The following is a 12,988-nucleotide window of genomic DNA, read 5'->3' as shown; positions in this document are numbered from 1 at the left end:
CGCCCAATGAGTCCTTGATATTTAGTCGTTTTCATCCAATTTTCTGGATTTTTGAAAATTTCACTTTTTTGTGAAAGTATCCACTAAATGAGGGAATAATATGTGTGATGTTACCCCAGGAGAGTTCCAAATGTGTGTGGGTAGAATATATATCACACGGGGATAAAATTGAAAAAATTGAAAACATTTTTTTTTTGGACTTAGTCATTTTTCCGGCTTTTATCAGACTTTCAGATAGGGCAAATGTCAGTGAGCATTCCGATTTCAGTTCCAGAGTGATTCGCCCAATGAGTCCTTGATATTTAGTCGTTTTCAGCCAATATTTTGGATTTTTGAAAATTTCACTTTTTTGTGAAAGTATCCACTAAATGAGGGAATAATATGTGTGATGTTACCCCAGGAGAGTTCCAAATGTGTGTGGGTAGAATATATATCACACGGGGATAAAATTGAAAAAATTGAAAACATTTTTTTTTTGGACTTAGTCATTTTTCCGGCTTTTATCAGACTTTCAGATAGGGCAAATGTCAGTGAGCATTCCGATTTCAGTTCCAGAGTGATTCGCCCAATGAGTCCTTGATATTTAGTCGTTTTCAGCCAATATTTTGGATTTTTGAAAATTTCACTTTTTTGTGAAAATATCCACTAAATCAGGGAATAATATGTGTGAGGGTACCCCAGGAGAGTTCCAAATGTCTGTGGGTAGAATATATATCACACGGGGGTAAAATTGAAAAAAGTTGAAAAAATTTTTTTTTTGGACTTAGTCATTTTTCCGGCGTTTATCAGACTTTCAGATAGGGCAAATGTCAGTGAGCATTCCGACTTCAGTTCCAGAGCGATTCGCCCAATGAGTCCTTGATATTTAGCCGTTTTCGGCCAATATTTTGGATTTTTGAAAATTTCACTTTCTTGTGAAAATATCCACTAAATGAGGGAAAAATATTTGTGAGGGTACCCCAGGAGAGTACCAAATGTGTGTGGGTAGAATATATATCCCACGGGGGTAAAATTGAAAAAAGTTGAAAAACTTTTTTTTTGGACTTAGTCATTTTTCCGACGTTTATCAGACTTTCAGATAGGGCAAATGTCAGTGAGCATTCCGATTTCAGTTCCAGAGCGATTCGCCCAATGAGTTCTTGATAGTCGTTTTCAGCCAATTTTCTGGATTTTTGAAAATTTCACTTTTTTGTGAAAATATCCACTAAATGAGGGAAAAATATGTGTGAGGGTACCCCAGGAGAGTTCCAAATGTGTGTGGGTAGAATATATATCACACGGGGGTAAAATTGAAAAAAGTTAAAAACATTTTTTTTTTGGACTTAGTCATTTTTCCGGCGTTTATCAGACTTTCAGATAGGGCAAATGTCAGTGAGCATTCCGACTTCAGTTCCAGAGCGATTCGCCCAATGAGTCCTTGATATTTAGTCGTTTTCAGCCAATATTTTGGATTTTTGAAAATTTCACTTTTTTGTGAAAATATCCAATAAATGAGGGAATAATATGTGTGAGGGTACCCCAGGAGAGTACCAAATGTGTGTGGGTAGAATATATATCCCACGGGGGTAAAGTTGAAAAAAGTTGAAAAACTTTTTTTTTTGGACTTAGTCATTTTTCCGGCGTTTATCAGACTTTCAGATAGGGAACATGTCAGTGAGCGTTCCGATTTCAGTTCCAGAGCGATTCGCCCAATGAGTCCTTGATAGTCGTTTTCAGGCAATTTTCTGGATTTTTGAAAATTTCACTTTTTTGTGAAAATATCCACTAAATGAGGGAAAAATATGTGTGAGGGTACCCCAGGAGAGTTCCAAATGTGTGTGGGTAGAATATATATCACACGGGGGTAAAATTGAAAAAAGTTGAAAAAATTTTTTTTTTGGACTTAGTCATTTTTCCCACGTTTATCAGACTTTCAGATCGGGCAAATGTCAGTGACCATTCCGATTTCAGTTCCAGAGCGATTCGCCCAATGAGTCCTTGATAGTCGTTTTCAGGCAATTTTCTGGATTTTTGAAAATTTCACTTTTTTGTGAAAATATCCACTAAATCAGGGAATAATATGTGTGAGGGTACCCCAGGAGAGTTCCAAATGTGTGTGGGTAGAATATATATCCCACGGGGGTAAAATTGAAAAAAGTTGAAAACATTTTTTTTTTGGACTTAGTCATTTTTCCAGTGTTTATCAGACTTTCAGATAGGGGAAATGTCAGTGAGCGTTCCAATGTCAGTTCCAGAGTGATTCGCCCAATGAGCCCATGATAGTTAGTCGTTTTCAGGCAATTTTCTGGATTTTTGAAAATTTCACTTATTTGTGAAAATATCCACTAAATCAGGGAATAATATGTGTGAGGGTACCCCAGGAGAGTTCCAAATATGTGTGGGTAGAATATATATCACAAGGGGGTAAAATTGAAAAAAGTTGAAAACATTTTTTTTTTGGACTTAGTCATTTTTCCGGCGTTTATCAGACTTTCAGATAGGGCAAATGTCAGTGAGCGTTACGATTTCAGTTCCAGAGCGATTCGCCCAATGAGTCCTTGATATTTAGTCGTTTTCATCCAATTTTCTGGATTTTTGAAAATTTCACTTTTTTGTGAAAGTATCCACTAAATGAGGGAATAATATGTGTGATGTTACCCCAGGAGAGTTCCAAATGTGTGTGGGTAGAATATATATCACACGGGGATAAAATTGAAAAAATTGAAAACATTTTTTTTTTGGACTTAGTCATTTTTCCGGCTTTTATCAGACTTTCAGATAGGGCAAATGTCAGTGAGCATTCCGATTTCAGTTCCAGAGTGATTCGCCCAATGAGTCCTTGATATTTAGTCGTTTTCAGCCAATATTTTGGATTTTTGAAAATTTCACTTTTTTGTGAAAATATCCACTAAATCAGGGAATAATATGTGTGAGGGTACCCCAGGAGAGTTCCAAATGTCTGTGGGTAGAATATATATCACACGGGGGTAAAATTGAAAAAAGTTGAAAAAATTTTTTTTTTGGACTTAGTCATTTTTCCGGCGTTTATCAGACTTTCAGATAGGGCAAATGTCAGTGAGCATTCCGACTTCAGTTCCAGAGCGATTCGCCCAATGAGTCCTTGATATTTAGCCGTTTTCGGCCAATATTTTGGATTTTTGAAAATTTCACTTTCTTGTGAAAATATCCACTAAATGAGGGAAAAATATTTGTGAGGGTACCCCAGGAGAGTACCAAATGTGTGTGGGTAGAATATATATCCCACGGGGGTAAAATTGAAAAAAGTTGAAAAACTTTTTTTTTGGACTTAGTCATTTTTCCGACGTTTATCAGACTTTCAGATAGGGCAAATGTCAGTGAGCATTCCGATTTCAGTTCCAGAGCGATTCGCCCAATGAGTCCTTGATAGTCGTTTTCAGCCAATTTTCTGGATTTTTGAAAATTTCACTTTTTTGTGAAAATATCCACTAAATGAGGGAAAAATATGTGTGAGGGTACCCCAGGAGAGTTCCAAATGTGTGTGGGTAGAATATATATCACACGGGGGTAAAATTGAAAAAAGTTAAAAACATTTTTTTTTTGGACTTAGTCATTTTTCCGGCGTTTATCAGACTTTCAGATAGGGCAAATGTCAGTGAGCATTCCGACTTCAGTTCCAGAGCGATTCGCCCAATGAGTCCTTGATATTTAGTCGTTTTCAGCCAATATTTTGGATTTTTGAAAATTTCACTTTTTTGTGAAAATATCCAATAAATGAGGGAATAATATGTGTGAGGGTACCCCAGGAGAGTACCAAATGTGTGTGGGTAGAATATATATCCCACGGGGGTAAAGTTGAAAAAAGTTGAAAAACTTTTTTTTTTGGACTTAGTCATTTTTCCGGCGTTTATCAGACTTTCAGATAGGGAACATGTCAGTGAGCGTTCCGATTTCAGTTCCAGAGCGATTCGCCCAATGAGTCCTTGATAGTCGTTTTCAGGCAATTTTCTGGATTTTTGAAAATTTCACTTTTTTGTGAAAATATCCACTAAATGAGGGAAAAATATGTGTGAGGGTACCCCAGGAGAGTTCCAAATGTGTGTGGGTAGAATATATATCACACGGGGGTAAAATTGAAAAAAGTTGAAAAAATTTTTTTTTTGGACTTAGTCATTTTTCCCACGTTTATCAGACTTTCAGATCGGGCAAATGTCAGTGACCATTCCGATTTCAGTTCCAGAGCGATTCGCCCAATGAGTCCTTGATATTTAGTCGTTTTCAGCCAATTTTCTGGATTTTTGAAATATTCACTTTTTTGTGAAAATATCCTCTAAATGAGGGAAAAATATGTGTGAGGGTACCCCAGGAGAGTTCCAAATGTGTATGGGTAGAATATATATCACACGGGGGTAAAATTGAAAAAAGTTGAAAAAATTTTTTTTTTTGGACTTAGTCATTTTTCCGGCGTTTATCAGACTTTCAGATAGGGCAAATGTCAGTGAGCATTCCGACTTCAGTTCCAGAGCGATTCGCCCAATGAGTCCTTGATATTTAGTCGTTTTCGGCCAATATTTTGGATTTTTGAAAATTTCACTTTTTTGTGAAAATATCCACTATATGAGGGAAAAATATTTGTGAGGGTACCCCAGGAGAGTTCCAAATGTGTGTGGGTAGAATATATATCCCATGGGGGTAAAATTGAAAAAAGTTGAAAAATTTCTTTTTTTTTTGGACTTAGTCATTTTTCCGACGTTTATCAGACTTTCAGATAGGGAACATATCAGTGAGCGTTCCGATTTCAGTTCCAGAGCGATTCGCCCAATGAGTCCTTGATAGTCGTTTTCAGCCAATTTTCTGGATTTTTGAAAATTTCACTTTTTTGTGAAAATATCCACTAAATGAGGGAAAAATATGTGTGAGGGTACCCCAGGAGAGTTCCAAATGTGTGTGGGTAGAATATATATCACACGGGGGTAAAATTGAAAAAAGTTGAGAAAATTTTTTTTTTGGACTTAGTCATTTTTCCGACGTTTATCAGACTTTCAGATAGGGCAAATGTCAGTGAGCATTCCGATTTCAGTTCCAGAGCGATTCGCCCAATGAGTCCTTGATAGTCGTTTTCAGCCAATTTTCTGGATTTTTGAAAATTTCACTTTTTTGTGAAAATATCCAATAAATGAGGGAATAATATGTGTGAGGGTACCCCAGGAGAGTACCAAATGTGTGTGGGTAGAATATATATCCCACGGGGGTAAAATTGAAAAAAGTTGAAAAACTTTTTTTTTTGGACTTAGTCATTTTTCCGGTGTTTATCAGACTTTCAGATAGGGGAAATGTCAGTGAGCGTTCCAATGTCAGTTCCAGAGTGATTCGCCCAATGAGCCCATGATAGTTAGTCGTTTTCAGGCAATTTTCTGGATTTTTGAAAATTTCACTTAATTGTGAAAATATCCACTAAATCAGGGAATAATATGTGTGAGGGTACCCCAGGAGAGTTCCAAATGTGTGTGGGTAGAATATATATCCCACGGGGGTAAAATTGAAAAAAGTTGAAAAACTTTTTTTTTTGGACTTAGTCATTTTTCCGGCGTTTATCAGACTTTCAGATAGGGCAAATGTCAGTGAGCATTCCGACTTCAGTTCCAGAGCGATTCGCCCAATGAGTCCTTGATATTTAGTCGTTTTCAGCCAATATTTTGGATTTTTGAAAATTTCACTTTTTTGTGAAAATATCCAATAAATGAGGGAATAATATGTGTGAGGGTACCCCAGGAGAGTACCAAATGTGTGTGGGTAGAATATATATCCCACGGCGGTAAAATTGAAAAAAGTTGAAAAAATTTTTTTTTTGGACTTAGTCATTTTTCCGGCGTTTATCAGACTTTCAGATAGGGCAAATGTCAGTGAGCATTCCGATTTCAGTTCCAGAGCGATTCGCCCAATGAGTCCTTGATAGTCGTTTTCAGGCAATTTTCTGGATTTTTGAAAATTTCACTTTTTTGTGAAAATATCCACTAAATCAGGGAATAATATGTGTGAGGGTACCCCAGGAGAGTTCCAAATGTGTGTGGGTAGAATATATATCCCACGGGGGTAAAATTGAAAAAGGTTGAAAACATTTTTTTTTTGGACTTAGTCATTTTTCCAGTGTTTATCAGACTTTCAGATAGGGGAAATGTCAGTGAGCGTTCCAATGTCAGTTCCAGAGTGATTCGCCCAATGAGCCCATGATAGTTAGTCGTTTTCAGGCAATTTTCTGGATTTTTGAAAATTTCACTTATTTGTGAAAATATCCACTAAATCAGGGAATAATATGTGTGAGGGTACCCCAGGAGAGTTCCAAATATGTGTGGGTAGAATATATATCACAAGGGGGTAAAATTGAAAAAAGTTGAAAACATTTTTTTTTTGGACTTAGTCATTTTTCCGGCGTTTATCAGACTTTCAGATAGGGCAAATGTCAGTGAGCGTTACGATTTCAGTTCCAGAGCGATTCGCCCAATGAGTCCTTGATATTTAGTCGTTTTCATCCAATTTTCTGGATTTTTGAAAATTTCACTTTTTTGTGAAAGTATCCACTAAATGAGGGAATAATATGTGTGATGTTACCCCAGGAGAGTTCCAAATGTGTGTGGGTAGAATATATATCACACGGGGATAAAATTGAAAAAATTGAAAACATTTTTTTTTTGGACTTAGTCATTTTTCCGGCTTTTATCAGACTTTCAGATAGGGCAAATGTCAGTGAGCATTCCGATTTCAGTTCCAGAGTGATTCGCCCAATGAGTCCTTGATATTTAGTCGTTTTCAGCCAATATTTTGGATTTTTGAAAATTTCACTTTTTTGTGAAAATATCCACTAAATCAGGGAATAATATGTGTGAGGGTACCCCAGGAGAGTTCCAAATGTCTGTGGGTAGAATATATATCACACGGGGGTAAAATTGAAAAAAGTTGAAAAAATTTTTTTTTTGGACTTAGTCATTTTTCCGGCGTTTATCAGACTTTCAGATAGGGCAAATGTCAGTGAGCATTCCGACTTCAGTTCCAGAGCGATTCGCCCAATGAGTCCTTGATATTTAGCCGTTTTCAGCCAATATTTTGGATTTTTGAAAATTTCACTTTCTTGTGAAAATATCCACTAAATGAGGGAAAAATATTTGTGAGGGTACCCCAGGAGAGTACCAAATGTGTGTGGGTAGAATATATATCCCATGGGGGTAAAATTGAAAAAAGTTGAAAAATTTCTTTTTTTTTTGGACTTAGTCATTTTTCCGACGTTTATCAGACTTTCAGATAGGGGACATGTCAGTGAGCGTTCCAATGTCAGTTCCAGAGTGATTCGCCCAATGAGCCCATGATAGTTAGTCGTTTTCAGGCAATTTTCTGTATTTTTGAAAATTTCACTTTTTTGTGAAAATATCCACTAAATCAGGGAATAATATGTGTGAGGGTACCCCAGGAGAGTTCCAAATGTGTGTGGGTAGAATATATATCACACGGGGGTAAAATTGAAAAAAGTTGAAAACATTTTTTTTTTGGACTTAGTCATTTTTCCGGCGTTTATCAGACTTTCAGATAGGGCAAATGTCAGTGAGCGTTCCGATTTCAGTTCCAGAGCGATTTGCCCAATGAGTCCTTGATATTTAGTCGTTTTCAGCCAATTTTATGGATTTTTGAAAATTTCGCTTTTTTTGTGAAAATATCCACTAAATGGGGGAATAATATGTGTGAGGTTACCCCAGGAGAGTTCCAAATGTCTGTGGGTAGAATATGTATCCTACGGGGGTAAAATTGAAAAAAGTTGAAAACATTTTTTTTTTGGACTTAGTCATTTTTCCGGCGTTTATCAGACTTTCAGATAGGGCAAATGTCAGTGAGCGTTCCGACTTCAGTTCCAGAGCGATTCGCCCAATGAGTCCTTGATATCTAGTCGTTTTCAGCCAATATTTTGGATTTTTGAAAATTTCACTTTTTTGTGAAAATATCCACTAAATGAGGGAATAATATGTGTGAGGGTACCCCAGGAGAGTTCCAAATGTGTGTGGGTAGAATATATATCCCACGGGGGTAAAATTGAAAAAAGTTGAAAACATTTTTTTTTTGGACTTAGTCATTTTTCCGGCGTTTATCAGACTTTCAGATAGGGCAAATGTCAGTGAGCATTCCGATTTCAGTTCCAGAGTGATTCTCCCAATGAGTCCTTGATATTTAGTCGTTTTCAGCCAATTTTCTGGATTTTTGAAAATTTCACTTTTTTGTGAAAATATCCACTAAATGAGGGAATAATATGTGTGAGGGTACCCCAGGAGAGTTCCAAATGTGTGTGGGTAGAATATGTATCCCACGGGGGTAAAATTGAAAAAAGTTGAAAACATTTTTTTTTTTGGACTTAGTCATTTTTCCGGCGTTCATCAGACTTTCAGATAGGGCAAATGTCAGTGAGCGTTCCGATTTCAGTTCCAGAGCGATTCGCCCAATGAGTCCTTGATATTTAGTCGTTTTCAGCCAATTCTCTGGATTTTTGAAAATTTCACTTTTTTTGTGAAAATATCCACTAAATGAGGGAACAATATGTGTGAGGGTACCCCAGGAGAGTTCCAAATGTGTTTGGGTAGAATATATATCACACGGGGGTAAAATTGAAAAAAGTTGAAAAAAAATTTTTTTTGGTCTTAGTCATTTTTCCGGCGTTTATCAGACTTTCAGATAGGGCAAATGTCAGTGAGCGTTCCGATTTCAGTTCCACAGTGATTCGCCCAATGAGGCCTTGATATTTAGTCGTTTTCAGCCAATTCTCTGGATTTTTGAAAATTTCACTTTTTTGTGAAAATATCCACTAAATGAGGGAATAATATGTGTGAGGGTACCCCAGGAGAGTTCCAAATGTGTGTGGGTAGAATATATATCCCACGGGGGTAAAATTGAAAAAAGTTGAAAAACTTTTTTTTTTGGACTTAGTCATTTTTCCGGCGTTTATCAGACTTTCAGATAGGGCAAATGTCAGTGAGCATTCCGACTTCAGTTCCAGAGCGATTCGCCCAATGAGTCCTTGATATTTAGTCGTTTTCAGCCAATATTTTGGATTTTTGAAAATTTCACTTTTTTGTGAAAATATCCAATAAATGAGGGAATAATATGTGTGAGGGTACCCCAGGAGAGTTCCAAATGTGTGTGGGTAGAATATATATCACACGGGGATAAAATTGAAAAAATTGAAAACATTTTTTTTTTGGACTTAGTCATTTTTCCGGCTTTTATCAGACTTTCAGATAGGGCAAATGTCAGTGAGCATTCCGATTTCAGTTCCAGAGTGATTCGCCCAATGAGTCCTTGATATTTAGTCGTTTTCAGCCAATATTTTGGATTTTTGAAAATTTCACTTTTTTGTGAAAATATCCACTAAATCAGGGAATAATATGTGTGAGGGTACCCCAGGAGAGTTCCAAATGTCTGTGGGTAGAATATATATCACACGGGGGTAAAATTGAAAAAAGTTGAAAAAATTTTTTTTTTGGACTTAGTCATTTTTCCGGCGTTTATCAGACTTTCAGATAGGGCAAATGTCAGTGAGCATTCCGACTTCAGTTCCAGAGCGATTCGCCCAATGAGTCCTTGATATTTAGCCGTTTTCAGCCAATATTTTGGATTTTTGAAAATTTCACTTTTTTGTGAAAATATCCACTAAATGAGGGAATAATATGTGTGAGGGTACCCCAGGAGAGTTCCAAATGTGTGTGGGTAGAATATATATCCCACGGGGGTAAAATTGAAAAAAGTTGAAAACATTTTTTTTTTGGACTTAGTCATTTTTCCGGTGTTTATCAGACTTTCAGATAGGGGAAATGTCAGTGAGCGTTGCAATGTCAGTTCCAGAGTGATTCTCCCAATGAGTCCTTGATATTTAGTCGTTTTCAGCCAATTTTCTGGATTTTTGAAAATTTCACTTTTTTGTGAAAATATCCACTAAATGAGGGAATAATATGTGTGACGGTACCCCAGGAGAGTTCCAAATGTGTGTGGGTAGAATATGTATCTCACGGGGGTAAAATTGAAAAAAGTTGAAAAAATTTTTTTTTTTGGACTTAGTCATTTTTCCGGCGTTCATCAGACTTTCAGATAGGGCAAATGTCAGTGAGCGTTCCGATTTCAGTTCCAGAGCGATTCGCCCAATGAGTCCTTGATATTTAGTCGTTTTCAGCCAATTCTCTGGATTTTTGAAAATTTCACTTTTTTGTGAAAATATCCACTAAATGAGGGAATAATATGTGTGAGGGTACCCCAGGAGAGTTCCAAATGTGTGTGGGTAGAATATATATCCCACGGGGGTAAAATTGAAAAAAGTTGAAAACATTTTTTTTCTGGACTTAGTCATTTTTTCGGCGTTTATCAGACTTTCAGATACGGGAAATGTCAGTGAGCATTCCGATTTCAGTTCCAGAGTGATTCGCCCAATGAGTCCTTGATAGTTTGTCGTTTTCAGGCAATTTTCTGGATTTTTGAAAATTTCACTTTTTTGTGAAAATATCCACTAAATCAGGGAATAATATGTGTGAGGGTACCCCAGGAGAGTTCCAAATGTGTGTGGGTAGAATATATATCACACGGGGGTAAAATTGAAAAAAGTTGAAAACATTTTTTTTTTTGGACTTAGTCATTTTTCCGGCGTTCATCAGACTTTCAGATAGGGCAAATGTCAGTGAGCGTTCCGATTTCAGTTCCAGAGCGATTCGCCCAATGAGTCCTTGATATTTAGTCGTTTTCAGCCAATTCTCTGGATTTTTGAAAATTTCACTTTTTTTGTGAAAATATCCACTAAATGAGGGAACAATATGTGTGAGGGTACCCCAGGAGAGTTCCAAATGTGTTTGGGTAGAATATATATCACACGGGGGTAAAATTGAAAAAAGTTGAAAAAAAATTTTTTTTGGTCTTAGTCATTTTTCCGGCGTTTATCAGACTTTCAGATAGGGCAAATGTCAGTGAGCGTTCCGATTTCAGTTCCACAGTGATTCGCCCAATGAGGCCTTGATATTTAGTCGTTTTCAGCCAATTCTCTGGATTTTTGAAAATTTCACTTTTTTGTGAAAATATCCACTAAATGAGGGAATAATATGTGTGAGGGTACCCCAGGAGAGTTCCAAATGTGTGTGGGTAGAATATATATCCCACGGGGGTAAAATTGAAAAAAGTTGAAAAACTTTTTTTTTTGGACTTAGTCATTTTTCCGGCGTTTATCAGACTTTCAGATAGGGCAAATGTCAGTGAGCATTCCGACTTCAGTTCCAGAGCGATTCGCCCAATGAGTCCTTGATATTTAGTCGTTTTCAGCCAATATTTTGGATTTTTGAAAATTTCACTTTTTTGTGAAAATATCCAATAAATGAGGGAATAATATGTGTGAGGGTACCCCAGGAGAGTTCCAAATGTGTGTGGGTAGAATATATATCACACGGGGATAAAATTGAAAAAATTGAAAACATTTTTTTTTTGGACTTAGTCATTTTTCCGGCTTTTATCAGACTTTCAGATAGGGCAAATGTCAGTGAGCATTCCGATTTCAGTTCCAGAGTGATTCGCCCAATGAGTCCTTGATATTTAGTCGTTTTCAGCCAATATTTTGGATTTTTGAAAATTTCACTTTTTTGTGAAAATATCCACTAAATCAGGGAATAATATGTGTGAGGGTACCCCAGGAGAGTTCCAAATGTCTGTGGGTAGAATATATATCACACGGGGGTAAAATTGAAAAAAGTTGAAAAAATTTTTTTTTTGGACTTAGTCATTTTTCCGGCGTTTATCAGACTTTCAGATAGGGCAAATGTCAGTGAGCATTCCGACTTCAGTTCCAGAGCGATTCGCCCAATGAGTCCTTGATATTTAGCCGTTTTCAGCCAATATTTTGGATTTTTGAAAATTTCACTTTTTTGTGAAAATATCCACTAAATGAGGGAATAATATGTGTGAGGGTACCCCAGGAGAGTTCCAAATGTGTGTGGGTAGAATATATATCCCACGGGGGTAAAATTGAAAAAAGTTGAAAACATTTTTTTTTTGGACTTAGTCATTTTTCCGGTGTTTATCAGACTTTCAGATAGGGGAAATGTCAGTGAGCGTTGCAATGTCAGTTCCAGAGTGATTCTCCCAATGAGTCCTTGATATTTAGTCGTTTTCAGCCAATTTTCTGGATTTTTGAAAATTTCACTTTTTTGTGAAAATATCCACTAAATGAGGGAATAATATGTGTGACGGTACCCCAGGAGAGTTCCAAATGTGTGTGGGTAGAATATGTATCTCACGGGGGTAAAATTGAAAAAAGTTGAAAAAATTTTTTTTTTTGGACTTAGTCATTTTTCCGGCGTTCATCAGACTTTCAGATAGGGCAAATGTCAGTGAGCGTTCCGATTTCAGTTCCAGAGCGATTCGCCCAATGAGTCCTTGATATTTAGTCGTTTTCAGCCAATTCTCTGGATTTTTGAAAATTTCACTTTTTTGTGAAAATATCCACTAAATGAGGGAATAATATGTGTGAGGGTACCCCAGGAGAGTTCCAAATGTGTGTGGGTAGAATATATATCCCACGGGGGTAAAATTGAAAAAAGTTGAAAACATTTTTTTTCTGGACTTAGTCATTTTTTCGGCGTTTATCAGACTTTCAGATACGGGAAATGTCAGTGAGCATTCCGATTTCAGTTCCAGAGTGATTCGCCCAATGAGTCCTTGATAGTTTGTCGTTTTCAGGCAATTTTCTGGATTTTTGAAAATTTCACTTTTTTGTGAAAATATCCACTAAATCAGGGAATAATATGTGTGAGGGTACCCCAGGAGAGTTCCAAATGTGTGTGGGTAGAATATATATCACACGGGGGTAAAATTGAAAAAAGTTGAAAACATTTTTTTTTTGGACTTAGTCATTTTTCCGGCGTTTATCAGACTTTCAGATAGGGCAAATGTCAGTGAGCGTTCCGAATTCAGTTCCAGAGCGATTTGCCCAATGAGTCCTTGATATTTAGTCGTTTTCAGCCAATTT

The sequence above is a fragment of the Phyllobates terribilis genome, unplaced genomic scaffold (genome assembly GCF_046119375.1).
Source record: "Phyllobates terribilis strain yellow unplaced genomic scaffold, ASM4611937v1 Scaffold_8__6_contigs__length_399053987, whole genome shotgun sequence".
In the NCBI taxonomy this organism is placed as follows: domain Eukaryota; kingdom Metazoa; phylum Chordata; class Amphibia; order Anura; family Dendrobatidae; genus Phyllobates; species Phyllobates terribilis.
This window is presented reverse-complemented; position numbering follows the sequence as displayed.